Source organism: Chaetodon auriga, chromosome 2, assembly GCF_051107435.1.
Source record: "Chaetodon auriga isolate fChaAug3 chromosome 2, fChaAug3.hap1, whole genome shotgun sequence".
NCBI classification, from domain to species: domain Eukaryota; kingdom Metazoa; phylum Chordata; class Actinopteri; order Chaetodontiformes; family Chaetodontidae; genus Chaetodon; species Chaetodon auriga.
In genome coordinates this window covers 7,800,265-7,813,859 of record NC_135075.1, presented here as the reverse complement: position 1 = coordinate 7,813,859, position 13,595 = coordinate 7,800,265, and positions in this window count along the sequence as shown.

The window sequence follows — 13,595 nt, the reverse complement described above, 5'->3', positions numbered from 1 at the left end:
CTGAGGTGTCGAGTGCTCTTCATTTGTTCTACTGGACATCAAAGACAGTTAAGACTCAAGGCAGTGAGCCCCAAAAACAGATGGATGGCATCAAAACACAGATAGCAAACACCAACAGTCTGCTTCATGTTCATACGCTCACACACATCGTAGATATGACAGCAGTCGTATTGTCGTTAATCACCCAACATGCTGTCACACTGTCGCCAACATCCCCAGATACAAACACACAGACATAGGTGAACACACAGAGGAGTGCTTTTCTGTGTGGGAGGCCTACGCAACAGCTGGTTGTGATGGAAAACACCCGCCACTCCTACCGACACCCCACAGGCAGTCCCTGTCATTGTGATGCACCCAGGGCTGCTGATTTCCCGAAGGCTCCAAGGCTCCAGACCTGGAGGAGAGCGATCTATTCATCAGCAGTCCAGCTTTCAAACAACTCCAACCAAACAGAGAACCAGTTGATTCTGCACAGTTGGTTCCCAAACAATAGACACACACACATACACACACACGCACACAGGCAAGTAAGGAAGCACTCCCGCAATCCCAAATCTACGCACGCACACAGACACATGCACACAGTCCTGCACATGTTGAAGCCATTATCCTGTTGCTTGTTAAGTCATTACTCTATAGCTTGTTATTTTCTCAAGCAAGAGAAAGCAATCTATCCACAAAGGAGTGCTGAGAGATTTGCCACCCGACTGAGCCTTGGGATATGGGAAGTTACCCTGAAATCTGAGGAATGTGGTGAAGTCTGAAACCTAAGGAATATAGGAAAAAAATCATCTTCTGGAACAGTGAAGCTTCTTTCCCCGAGTCTCCAGGTTGGAGCTGCAGCCAAGACTGTACAAGATGTCCGCGGGGAGGGAGTATTATAGACATTACTGATGACAGTGCAAAAAAGTTTCAGTCCACCAATGGGACATGGAGGAACTGACATAGTCTGAGAGCTTTGACATATTCACGGTGGATCTCAGACATCTGGTTTCCATTTCCCTCCTCTCCTAAGACAGTGAGTGCTGGCAGCAGGGCTTTTCAATGAAATCGTCTATTCCACTTCCTGTGCTATCAGTTTAGCATAAGTGTGTGCAACAAAAAGGGTAATGAAAGCGATGCTCAGCACACACGCAGTTATCAGAGTGTACTGCACCGCTTTTCTCAAGGCTTTTTCCTTTTTTCGCTCCCCACCCCCAAGGCTCTGACGCCACCCTCAGGGTTTATTAGCAGGAACACCCCATGAGCAGCCATTTTCACAGCATCCTCTCCACTCTGCTCAACACTAAGAAAGCCTGTGAGCCAGTGCACTCTCACCACACTGCTAATGAGTGACACATGCCCCCTAGCTCCGCCACTGACACCTAAGATCAAAGCCCTGGAAGAGAAGGGGACTGGTTTAAGCATTAAACTCAGCCCCCCTCACCCCCATCTACCTCCTCTTTGACACCCACATGGTATGTCTGAGGGCAGCCAAATGGTGACACACCTGTCCTTTCTACATTTAACACGGGCAGCAGCAGCAGCAGCAGTGTGACTGCCTTGTGCCTCCATTCACGGCACCAGTGTCAGGGCGAAGATATGTGTATTCCAGCTGTGTATGATAAGAGGTCAGATAACACCATCCAAATATGTTGCAAGAGAGACATGAATGAGACATTGTGCACAGTCAAAACTATTCATCTGCACTGAAGCCTGTAGGTGGACAGATTAAGGGAGGAAATGGAATTACGGAAATCTGATTGCAAAAAGTCTGTATCCACACTGAATCTCTCACCCCGTGATCCCTACAGCCCTTTCCATTAAATCAATCGCTTCACCCATCTTCAGCTGAAATATCGGCCGAGCAGTTTCCATACTGCTGAAGGGCGTCAAGAACAGAGCGGGTGGGGGGGGCTAGCCAGGGCAAAGGCAGGAAATCCCAGTGCAGCATGAACTATTTTCCTCCATAGTTCCACCAGAACAGCTCTTTGTACCAGTCCCCCATCCCCCTCTATCAGGCCTCTGTCTTTGACAACCATCCATTGCTGTTCTACGAGGCAACCGCACCACTACCACCACCGCCACCACCGTGAAAAAAACAATCCAAACCTCTGTCACATACACACATACATGAACGCAGTTCACTTGCGGGCCGTTACTCAGCAGTGCTGGGGCTGTGGAGTGCAGATCAAAAGCTTGGGGTTCCCCTCCATCTCAGTCCAAAGTCCCACTGTGGTTAGACCATAGACAGAGAGGCACCTTACTTTACACAGAGCCCCCAAATGCCAAAAACACTCGAGTATAGAGAAGAAGCACACACATGCACCGAAAACGCTTCCTTTCCTGCTACACAAATTCAACACAGGAGGAAAATTATCTGTGGCAAATGGAGGCCTTTTCTTCTCTCGTCCTTCTCCTCAAACATTCCTTGGCAATGACTCTCAGTCCCCTCACAGTATCACTTGATCATGGAGGATGCACATGCTCTTCATGTGACTCCAATGAAGAGATGGCTCTGCAACAAAACTCAAGTCTGTCCGGGACTCTCATTTCACAGTGACACACATTCCACTTCATTAAGAGTGAACGCTTAGAGGAATGAGAGCGATTCAGGTCAGTGACACTCGTGAAAGACCAGAAAGGCAAATATCAGCACTTGACTCCCTGCCACAGCACGATACCCATTCAATGTGTCTTTCCATGTTGCAACATTAAATCCAGACATAGTGTTGATTTGTTGCAGAGCAGGAACCAGGCCAGTGATTGACTTGGATTTATTTTATGCACCAGTGAGACCCCATGCAAAGACTGAGAGAGGCTGCCAAAAAAGCCCACAGCACAGCACAGGGCCTTTTTTTTCCCTGAGACAAACTCAAGACTCTGGAAGAGGCAAGTGTGAGTATAGTGGGTGGGAGTAGGCAAGGCACCTTGCAACAGCTGGTCTGAATTATCCGTGGGGTCGGGGGTAGTTGGCTCGAGGAGGTGGAGGGGAGGCGAGGAGACTCCTGGCGCCAGGATCGGGCCAGCAGGTCAGGGAGGATGACGATTACCAAAACACTAGCAGGCCGCCATAGCCCTGCAGAGAGGGGGTGTTCCTGGCTCACACCACTCACAGCTACAGGATGGGCAGGCGAGTGGACGGCCGTGGGGTGTGTGTGTGTGTGTGTGTGTGTGTGTGTGTGTGTGTGTGTGTGTGTGTGTGTGTGTGTGTGAGCGAGAGAGAGAGAGAGAGAGAGAGGGACGCTCCTACTTCCACTTCCTATGAGATAGCCCCTTCCTGTCATTGAGAAACATAGAGAAACACCTTGTTAATGACTGTTAGGTGGAATGAGGTTTATTCCATCAGTGAATACAATCAGGCAAGCGCATCAGGATTTACATGAGCCCAAGGTTGGTTTATAATGTACTAGCATACAATAAGTTTTATTTAGTGAAATGTAACTTTTGTTTTGTTTCTGCTGGCCATAAAACCAGCTGCTTGCAAGGTGCAGTTCCCTCACAAGGCTCCTTTTGTGCTCCCTCTCAGACTGAACTGACCACATGTGAACACATTCAAACTGTAATGTGAATGATCACATACAGGAGCAGGGCTCCCTCTGCTGGCGAAGGTGCAGCACTGCTCCAACAACAGGTAGAGTTACTGTAACGATACAAAATGTCATCATGGAGAGCGCATGGGTGCGTGATGTGGTAACAAAGTAATCGATTGTCGAGCCTCTACACCAAGACAAAGCAGCAAATGTTCAGCTATTATCACATCTCTTTGTGCAAATCTCAAAGACAAAGGATTGTCTGTATTTGTGATTGTCAACAATCCAGTCTTCTTAAAGATATTCCTTTATTAGTCCCACAGTGGGGAAATTTCCAGAAACTCTCATTAACTCAGATATTTGAGTTCCCTAATCAAATCTTCTCAAACATGGCAGTTGGGGGGGCAAAGTGGCCACTCAGTGTACCAGTGGCCACTGATTTTTCACTGAAATGATAAGTAGCATAAGTTGTACTTTAGTTTTATTTTTCAGTTTTAGAAGCTTCCTCTGTACAGTGTCCTTTAGCAGGCCAGTGGAAAGCTGTACGAAGCTAAAGTCAGGCTTGCCTCTTTGGCTGTATCTTTGTGAGATTCAGCATCCGTTTCATCAGGCGTATAAATGGTGAAGCTCAACTGCATCTTCATCTTCACGTCATTGAAATCAAACAAACATCTTAGAAAAGGATACATGATTTGTGATTTGTTGTTCTTTGCTGGATTAAAAAACTCCAAACTCTGTATACTGCACATCAGATAGTTTAACACAACTAATTAAACATTGCCACAAGAGTTAGTGGACATTGAGAAAAATAATGTTGTGGACCCAGCTAGGGCCAAAACAAGGAAGCTCCCTAAAAACTTGGTATTTCACCCATTTCAACCTAGGCTGTTGCATGCCTGATATCAGTGTAGGACCTTGAATTGATAGATGCCCAGACCAAACGGTCTTAAGACAGACCATATGTGTAAACTACATGAACACATGAATAGTACATCCTGCATGCCTTCATGGCACTTGGAGATTTGTATGTGATGATGAACTTCCACTTCAGTGGGAGTCAACAAAAGATCAATGACAATGCTTAAAAACATGCAAAAACATCTGCACCTTTAAATGCTACCTCTGCTATTGTGGATCAAAAGGTCAACAAAAACTACCAATGGTGTCCACTTCTAATAAGATAACAATTTTAACTGCAACTTCTCCTCTTCCAAAGCAAGTGGAATTCATCCATGTGTTCTCCCTTTTCCGTAGTTAAACATTTTTCTCTCCAAAGTTCATGTAGATCCTTCTTTGTCATCTAAAAGCCTCAATATGTACATTAGTGGAGACATGTGATTAATGCTCTTTGGCAGTAGAGGGCGCCATTTGTCAGGCTCACAATACAAAAGAGGAAATTTGCTTCACATTTTCAACTCTATTTTCATTGACACACACTTGACATAAGGTCCTGTAACACTCCATCCCAAGTAAATATTTACCTCTTTACAGAAATCCCTCAGATTCAGATTTTCTTTCACCTCTGCTCTGGCATCAGCCACAGGTTAAGAGGACTTCTCCTGAGACTCTAACCTCTGATGTTCACACTATTCTGGTGCTGCCAAGTGGGAGATGACAACAGACCGCGAACACACTGCCGTATTGTGCGCTAAATGCAGTGCGAGAGAAGAGGAGTATTGAGACACACATGGTGCCAGCTGTCCAAGTGTCTGGCCTGCTGCCGGGGAGTAGCACTTCTCTGAATGCCAAGCTGATCCTTCTGTTACGTCTCTGAGAGTGAAGCAGGAGTACAGGGCTTTCCCTCAAGACTCTCTTCACCTGCTGCTTCTCCAGCTTCTTACTGCTCAACATCCTGGGGCCCCAAATAGCTCTGACTAGCTGTTAAATGTTGGCAGGGTCTCTCAGGGGCCTGGGGATGAAGGTTTAGATGGGACTGAGGCTGATGCCCTCTGCTGGTAAAACTACTGGAAAAAAAAAAAAAAAACAGAGCCAAGCAAGACACAGCTGAGTTGACAGTTGCTGTAATGTGTGGAGGGAAAATGAACTCTCCACAAAGCACAGACCATGAGAAACTTCAATAATGGATTGTTCTGTTGAGGCAGGGAATCTTTCTCAGCAGTTGGAGGTAAGAAAGAGAAATCCATGGAAGCTAGGACCAAGAGGAAAGGATGACACATGGCAAATGCTCTTGGCTGGATTTGGACCCAGAATGCTTTGATATATATCAGCTGTTGGCACCTTAAAGCAGGATTCCAAAACATTTTTATGTCTTGGACCTCCCACACATTCACATGCATGCCATCACATGGAGCACAGTTTTGGTTGTTTCATTTATTTGACATTATAAGATCATTGCAGTGGATCACACACAACTAAAACTACGTCAAGGATGACAACTTAAAGTGGTCTGTGATGCGGATGCAGGACTCCAGGTGACAAGGTGGCATCATACCACCAACGAAACTTGAGCTTGAAACTTTGTGCAAATTTGAAACGTATGGACATAGGGACATACGGACAGAGGTATGAATGGACTGACAACTTGAAAAGAAAATGCTTCTGAGCGCGACCATCGCCAGTGTGGAGGCATAATAAAGCTGATTCATGTCAAATGTCCAGAACATTCATTGTACAGACTTAGATAGAAATGATAACAGATGACAGACAAATTTCCCATAAGCATAATTACACCTTCTTTTTAAAGACAAAGTGTATTTAGGATAATCTATTGGCAGAAATGGAATATAATATTCCTAATTATAATCACGTCAAACATAATCACCTGAATGGTTGTGTTTTTGTTACCTTAGATTGATCTTTCTACAGAGGGAGCAAATCCTCTTCCACAGAGTTTTTACAAACCAAACATTGACTCTTAGGAGTCCCTTCAAGTTTTACGGTACCACCATCTACCATCATAGGTTCCCCTACACGCTTGGAAAAGGAGGGGTGAAGTGAGGGGTGTTCAGTTGGTTGCAATTTGAAATCTAACCACTAGATGTCATCTTCTATTGTCATTTTTATCCAGTGTGCCATACTGAAAAACACTGTACTGTCTTGTATAGCATGTATATATACAGTTTTTTTTTATTTTTTTATTTTTTGTATTTTGTTCTTTTTTATGTCATTTTATACTTCAGATACTGCTGCTGCTGCTGCTGCCTATAACACCCAGATTAGTAGTGTTATCTTATCATTAACTCCAACACGCTTGTCCTTTAAACTTGTGGTGCTTATATTCAAAATTCCTAATTCCTGCTGCCACAGAACCTAAAGGAACAGCCACTCATGTTGGTATTACCTCTAACACAACAAGTCAGTGTACATATGTTTATAAGGAACTATCTACATCTATCTATTCTTCTGTCTGACCATGTCATTCATGTGCTTGTGCAAAAAAACTAAAATCTGGTGCAGTTGGCCTCTGTGTGTCTCTGCCATGATGGCTTCACATATTCGCATGTTGTCTCTGTCCTGTTGTGTCCTCTGTGTCCACCTCTCTCTCTCTCTCTGACCAGCACATCACATACAGCATACTCTCACATCTCCCCTCTGCATGAGAGACCTGCTGCCTGCCTGCTCCATATTCACTAACTGTGGGACCTACACAGAACTCAGTTTCCCTCTGCAGTATAAATGTGTTTGAGGAATAACAGAAAAGTCTTTTGACCTCTGAACTCAAGCTGACATGCAATAAGGTACACTAACATGTTAGTAATTGAATTTAAAGATGAATGCATTATCAATTATTTGTCTGACGTTTAGACTTCTGAATTATAATGCTCGACAGATTTCGTCAGATGAATATTTTCCTTGTGAGGATTTACACAATGACCATGTTGATGACCACGTGCAAGAGTTTTAGAGTTCAATAGAAAAACATCAGCAATCATCAGAGACATTAACTGGATCAGTTGAAGATAACCATAGTTATACATTTGATTCTGTCTAAAAGCAACAAGAAATTCAGTTCAGTTCAACATACTGACATGCGAGTGTACAAACAATTCATTTACACACAAAACTAATGTAAAAATACAAATGTTACCAATATATTAAAGACATACAACAGCATTCAAATTCTGCTGTGAGAAAATGAACATGGATTTTATACACTGCATTGAGGATCAAGACTTTCAAATGATGACTGTGACAAAGCAACTGGGACCAGGACCAGGAAGCACCATCAAAGTGTTCATCTACTCACCTCCTGCATTTATCAACACTTGTTAACATTCACAAATTCAGACTTGATGGTTTGTAAGAAAGCAAGTAACTAATAAAGGCTCAAGAGTTTCTGGCTTCATCATAAGCCACACACACACACACACACACACACACACACACACACACACATAAATATATACACACATACATATGTGTAATATGTGTATATTATTTCCATTGGCCATATAAAGTATGGCTTATTAGAAGGGCGTTATGAAACTTGTACATTCTCTGATTGGACTACTCCCTCATAGAGGCCTGATGAGAGCTGAGCCACAGGTCTCTTTAGGTCCTGCTCTGTGTGTTTGCTCTGTCCGAGGATCCCCTGAGCGATCTTTGTCAGTTTGCTCAGATTCTGCCTGGCAACCAAGTGAACTAACTGAACTCCCATTTCGATGGTGTAACACATGTGCTCCCGGTCCGCCACTTCTCTCTCTCCCTATGTTTGAGCATTTGCCACAGGCGACAGGCAACAGGTTGTCTTCTGTGACAGAGGTGGTGATCGTGTTTGTGTGCATACATGCACTTTGGTGTAGGCGTGAATGCATGTGCATGTGTGTATAAAGGAAATATACGAGGGCTTAGAGCCTGTGTAAACTGTGAAAGAGCTGCCACGCGGCTCACTGAAATGCCTCTCATTGTGACAGCAGTTCTGTCTAAACAGCAATTAAGGTCAGAGGCCGAGCTCTGCCACCTGCATCTATGGATGTCTTGACCCGCAACAGGACTGACAGTAAATTGGGTGAAGCTATGTCTACCCTGAGAGTGAGATGCTGTAGGTCACTAACTGAAGGTCTTTCCAAGCAGCTAGACAAGTTTCCCTTCCAAGTCTATTTAGAGTCAAGGAGAGCAACTGAAGTCATGTCTCGCTGTTTAGAAACAGTGATTTCATCGGAACTTAAATACAAGAGATTAAAAACATGAAGGAGTATCCTTATGTGAACTGGACTGTTCCGTATAGCCGTGACGGTCAGTATATCCACAATAAAACACTTGGAACATTAGAAAGGGTCTGACATCAGTGTTGTGACAGTAAGTGGATAAACTAATCTTCAAATCATTACACAGGAAACATTCAGCAATAAAAACAAAAAATGTTTAGGATGCATCCAGGCATTCATTTCTTAACGATGTGCACCAGCTGATTATATCTACAAAAGATGGACAGCAGACACTGTTTCCTCCTAAAAACCTGTCCGACTGTATTCCTCAAGTTAAATGGGACATAGAGTGCAGCCATTTACTCTTCACTACATTTCTGTTGATTATTACACTTCACGCAACACATGTATCCCTTCTTCCCATGCACTGCTCATGGTAGTGTGCTTAAAGGAAGTCTCCGAGCTCCTGACTGATGTGTCTAAGTGTGCAGCCTCGTTAACCCTTTCCTTCTGCTTTATTGGGCAGGAGGGGCTGCAGTGGGGCTCTCACTGGGATCCTGGAGTGCGTCAGATTGTCTGCGGGCCTGTGTTTGGATAAGGCAGCATGCCCATTGTCTCTGATGCCCCAGCTGGGTCGAGGTATGCCTCCATGCTCCTGAAATAGAAAGACAGCTGAGGGCTGCCATGCATACTGAGGGCAGGGCTGGCCGGGCAGGCCGGGCCCACTGACCCAGACCACAACTTAGCACAATGAGAGAGGGGGTATTGTCTGGAGCCAGAGGCTAATAGCTGAGGTATCAAGCCCCCAAACGGCTCGCTAAAAGACTGATTAACTATGCTGTGTGTTATTGTTGCCTGTGTATGGGTGGATGTCAGGGAGGTGGAGTGGGTGTGGAAGAGTAATTGGGGCTTTAGCGTATGTTTGTGCCACGCGTCGGCCCGTCTCCACGTTGATGAACCGATGGCTAAGACCTGAGCCCACACAGTTGCTGCAAGGTATTGTGGGCAGGCGCGAGGCGATTACAGAAATATCCACCCTCCATGAACGCTTTGATCCAAAATGAAACACTGCTTCACCGCCCATTTTTAGGTTACTGCTAGAGAACAAAATAGGGATCTTAATATTGGTCCTCTCTAGCAAGTGAGCAAGCAAACTTATATAGAACTTTTTACTGAACAGGAAACAAAGTGGCAATTTCTAAAAAAGCAAGTGCATAAAAAGCACAACATATACAGTTCTAGCAGCATTTTTAAGTGTTTTTTCTTACTGATAACGCTCAATAGATAGATAGATAGATAGATGTCCGTTCTGACAGTGTTATTCCAGTAAGCGCAATGAACAATAGTTATATAACTTTATTTAACACCTGTGTTTAAAGCATCTAAAATTGCTTTGATTGAAAAGTAAACAACTGCAAACAAGTCAAAAGAAAGCAGATAATACATACTGACATGTCTTATTTAGGCCTACTTCACAGAGCAACGTAACGATAGCATCTGAATTTTTAAAAGAGATCATTTTAGTGCAGTATCATTCTTTGAAGGCCTTTTGACAGTCTTGTTTCTGATGATCAGTCCCGCCTGTGCAGCAGCCGAACACAGAGTGAGATGTGACTGTGTCGTGTGCGATTAAACACTGCTGAGAATGACTGCAGTCATAATTCCCAATCTCTCTCCATCTCACTGCCTAAGCCTACTGGCATTCTGTGCATGACGATCTAAAACAACTGTGACCGACCCCCAGATCAAGTCCTGATGCCCAAAATGTCGCCTCCTCACTTGCACATCACCAAACTGTCGGGCGGCCAACTGCCCAGAATGAAGTGAGCACTCGCTCCTGGCATTTTGGGGCTGAGGCCTACAGCTGGGCGTCAGTTTGGTCATTTCATATGGGAAGGTAATTCAAAGCCGCACAAATGCCCAATAATCAAAACATGAGCAATAATGGGCCTGGCCACATTCGTGTCTAAATGATTTTGAGGAACACTGGGGACGTAAGGAGAGCTCTTGCTCTGAGAAGTCAGCTGTTGCAGGGGGCTGCAGTATAGCAGTGCAGAGAGATGTGCTGGGGGACTACGCAGACGCTGCATGTACTTCACTATGTGTTTGTGTGTGTGTGTGTTTACGTGCCGGAGTATGTGGACTTATTTAAAGCCAGCAGCTCTGGGGACTTTGGGATTCGTCTCCTCCTCATGTGTTATCAGCATGCCAGCTTTTCAAATGGTGCAGCAAGTGACATAGTACACAAACCAGCCTCTGCCTCTCTGAAGAGCCCCTTGTCCCAGAATAGCTCAGGCCCGCTCTATCTCACTGATGCCCAAGAAAGTTTGGGCCATCGCGGCAACACCTCTCAGTCTGCCACGGCAACAGATAGCGGCATCAACAAAGATGGCCACCCCTCAAGTCGAGCCATCCATTTGGGAGTTTGTCGTCTTGTTTCTCTCTGTGTTTGTGTGTCGAGGGAGATTAGAGCAAACCCTTTTGGCCGTATAGCAAGAAGGTCTATTGCTTCCCAGGCTTTGGAAAATTTACAGTGTCTCGCTGGCAGCAGGCGGCCGTCTTCGACTTATCTACGTGGCTTTTGCAGAATTGGACGCAGCCAACAGTTAACAGTCAATCTCCCTATCAGGAATGCAGGACTCTGGCTTTGTCTATTCTGAGAACCTGTGGTCCCCTTCCCCCCCGTGTTGCACTGTCACCCTGCTCTCATACCAGGCACCAACCTCTCCCCTTGCTCTGAAGGTCAGATCTGGTGGAGTGTGAGAGGCGCAGGGCTTGTGCCAGAATTACTGGATACACAAAATTACAGCAGCTACATGTGACCAAAGCACACACTGTGCTATCAGAGGATAGTAACCAAAATACTTCACTTTTTCCTCTGAGGTGCAAGGCGCTAAAGCTCGAGCTCCAGCTAAAGCTCTGGCTGGAAAACTAAAAATTCCATTTTGAATTTCTCACCACATATCTTGGATAAATTGTCACTCACATTTAGTGCTTTTAAATTCGTACGAAACACTTTATCGTGTGGTAGGAGCAGTGGCTGAATGTAACTAAGTACATCTACTCAAATACTGTACTTCAGTACAAATTCCATTTACTTCACTTGAGAATTTTCAATTTTTTGCAACTCCACACTTCCACTCCACCACATCCCAGAGACACATATTGTACTTTTCACTCCACTCCATTTGTCTGACAGCTTTAGTTACTCGGTACTTTTCAGATTACAATTTTTCCTAGCCTTCTTGTCCAATGAAAACCACGTATCTCTGACTGTGTTGATTTTGAATTTGAATATTTCTCATAAACTGAGGGATGAATTGTTCCTTTTTGGGTTGAGATAGTTCTACTACTCTTTAAAGTAAGTAAACTATTTAAAGGCCTCTTGGATTAGCTGGAAAATGCATCGTCACAAAGCTGAAAACAGGCTGTTTTTCAAAGCTCATGAAAAGTTTAGAGATACATGGTTCTCATACAGCGACGCTACAAACACATGATGATCTTATAAAATATGATGCATTGCTGTCAATTAAACTAGCCAACAGAACTTAAAGCAGTTAAAACAAGCTAAACCTTAAACATCTGCAGCAGTAACACGCAACACACACATTAATGCAGCAGTAATATTAATCCAGAAACGTCAGATATAACAATAAAACTCTGACAGGGACTGCACAAAGAGTACTTTTACTTTTCAGGCTTTGAACACATTTTGGAGATACTTTTTTGCATACTATAGCCTAAAGGTTTTGAATGAAGGACTTTAAACTGTAGTGGAGTATTTTCACAGTGTGCTCTTAGTACTTTTACTTAAATAAAGGATGTGAATACTTCTTCCAGCACTGGGTAAGGGCTGTGCGCCATGTTTCTCTCTATAAATATGATGTTGTGTATTTATAGTAGCATGTTTAATGCCACACCGCTCCTGAAATAATCTCTTCTAAGGTTGCATCCTCTGTGGCCACACACAATAGCAAACATCTCTGTTGGCACTTAACTACACAAAAGCTGCAGGGCTATTACTTCAGGGCAGTTTGAGTTCATAAGCAGAACGGTCAACTACAGCAGCGAGAGATCACTTGTGCTTATCAGGAGGTCGAAGGAGGGTGAAAACAATAACCGAATTATAGATATGTGCGTAAGACTACTGGCTGTAACTCTCATTTCTTTCTTTTTTCTACATATTTATATTCATGCATATAATTTAGAGGTTTTCCTGAGAATATTCTCTTAAACTTCCACGTTCTGTTTCTTGGCGTGTACGTAAATGACAGTAGAGGCAAAGATGCACTGCCCTTCAAAATGCACAGAGTGAAAAAATGCTCCCCTACAGGGATGCTCCTAATGCAACTCTCTCCCACTCCCTCGCAGTGTGTACAGTGCATAAAATAACTGGGATACAAAAATAGCCGGCTTGGGTTTAGCGCAATGACAAAAACGTAGCTTTCCTTTTGTGTCAATTGAGACAGGCGCTCAGCACCAATAGGCGTCGGAGGAGGTGGCATATGCTAATGAGGGACAAATGTCCACTGATCGTGACCTTGAGAAACACAGTATAAAGGAGGGCACATCTCACCAAGCTGTTATTTCGTTGTGGTCGTCCTGAGGTCAGTGGAAAACTTTTGCCTTTGTTTGGTAGGTCGCTTATTACGCATTTTACGCGCGGGTTGGCTGCCCTTTAACGCGTCCTGTAGAGTAATTCTTTTACAGAAGTCTGGTAATACCGTTTACCCTGGCTGGCACGTGTTCCAGTCCAATACGTTTCTTTATTTTTGCTCTCATTTGGTGATAGTGGATTTCCGCTCTTAACGCACAGGCAGTGTTTTCGTGTGTTGCCTTCATCAATAATGGAAGGCTGAAGTGACAGAAACAGCTTTTAGATCAACACAACTACTGACCCTAACACAAAGCTTTGTTTTCTTACCAAAGGAATTCTTCACCTCGTCTGTCTCATTGGTGCGTCCGGTTTTGG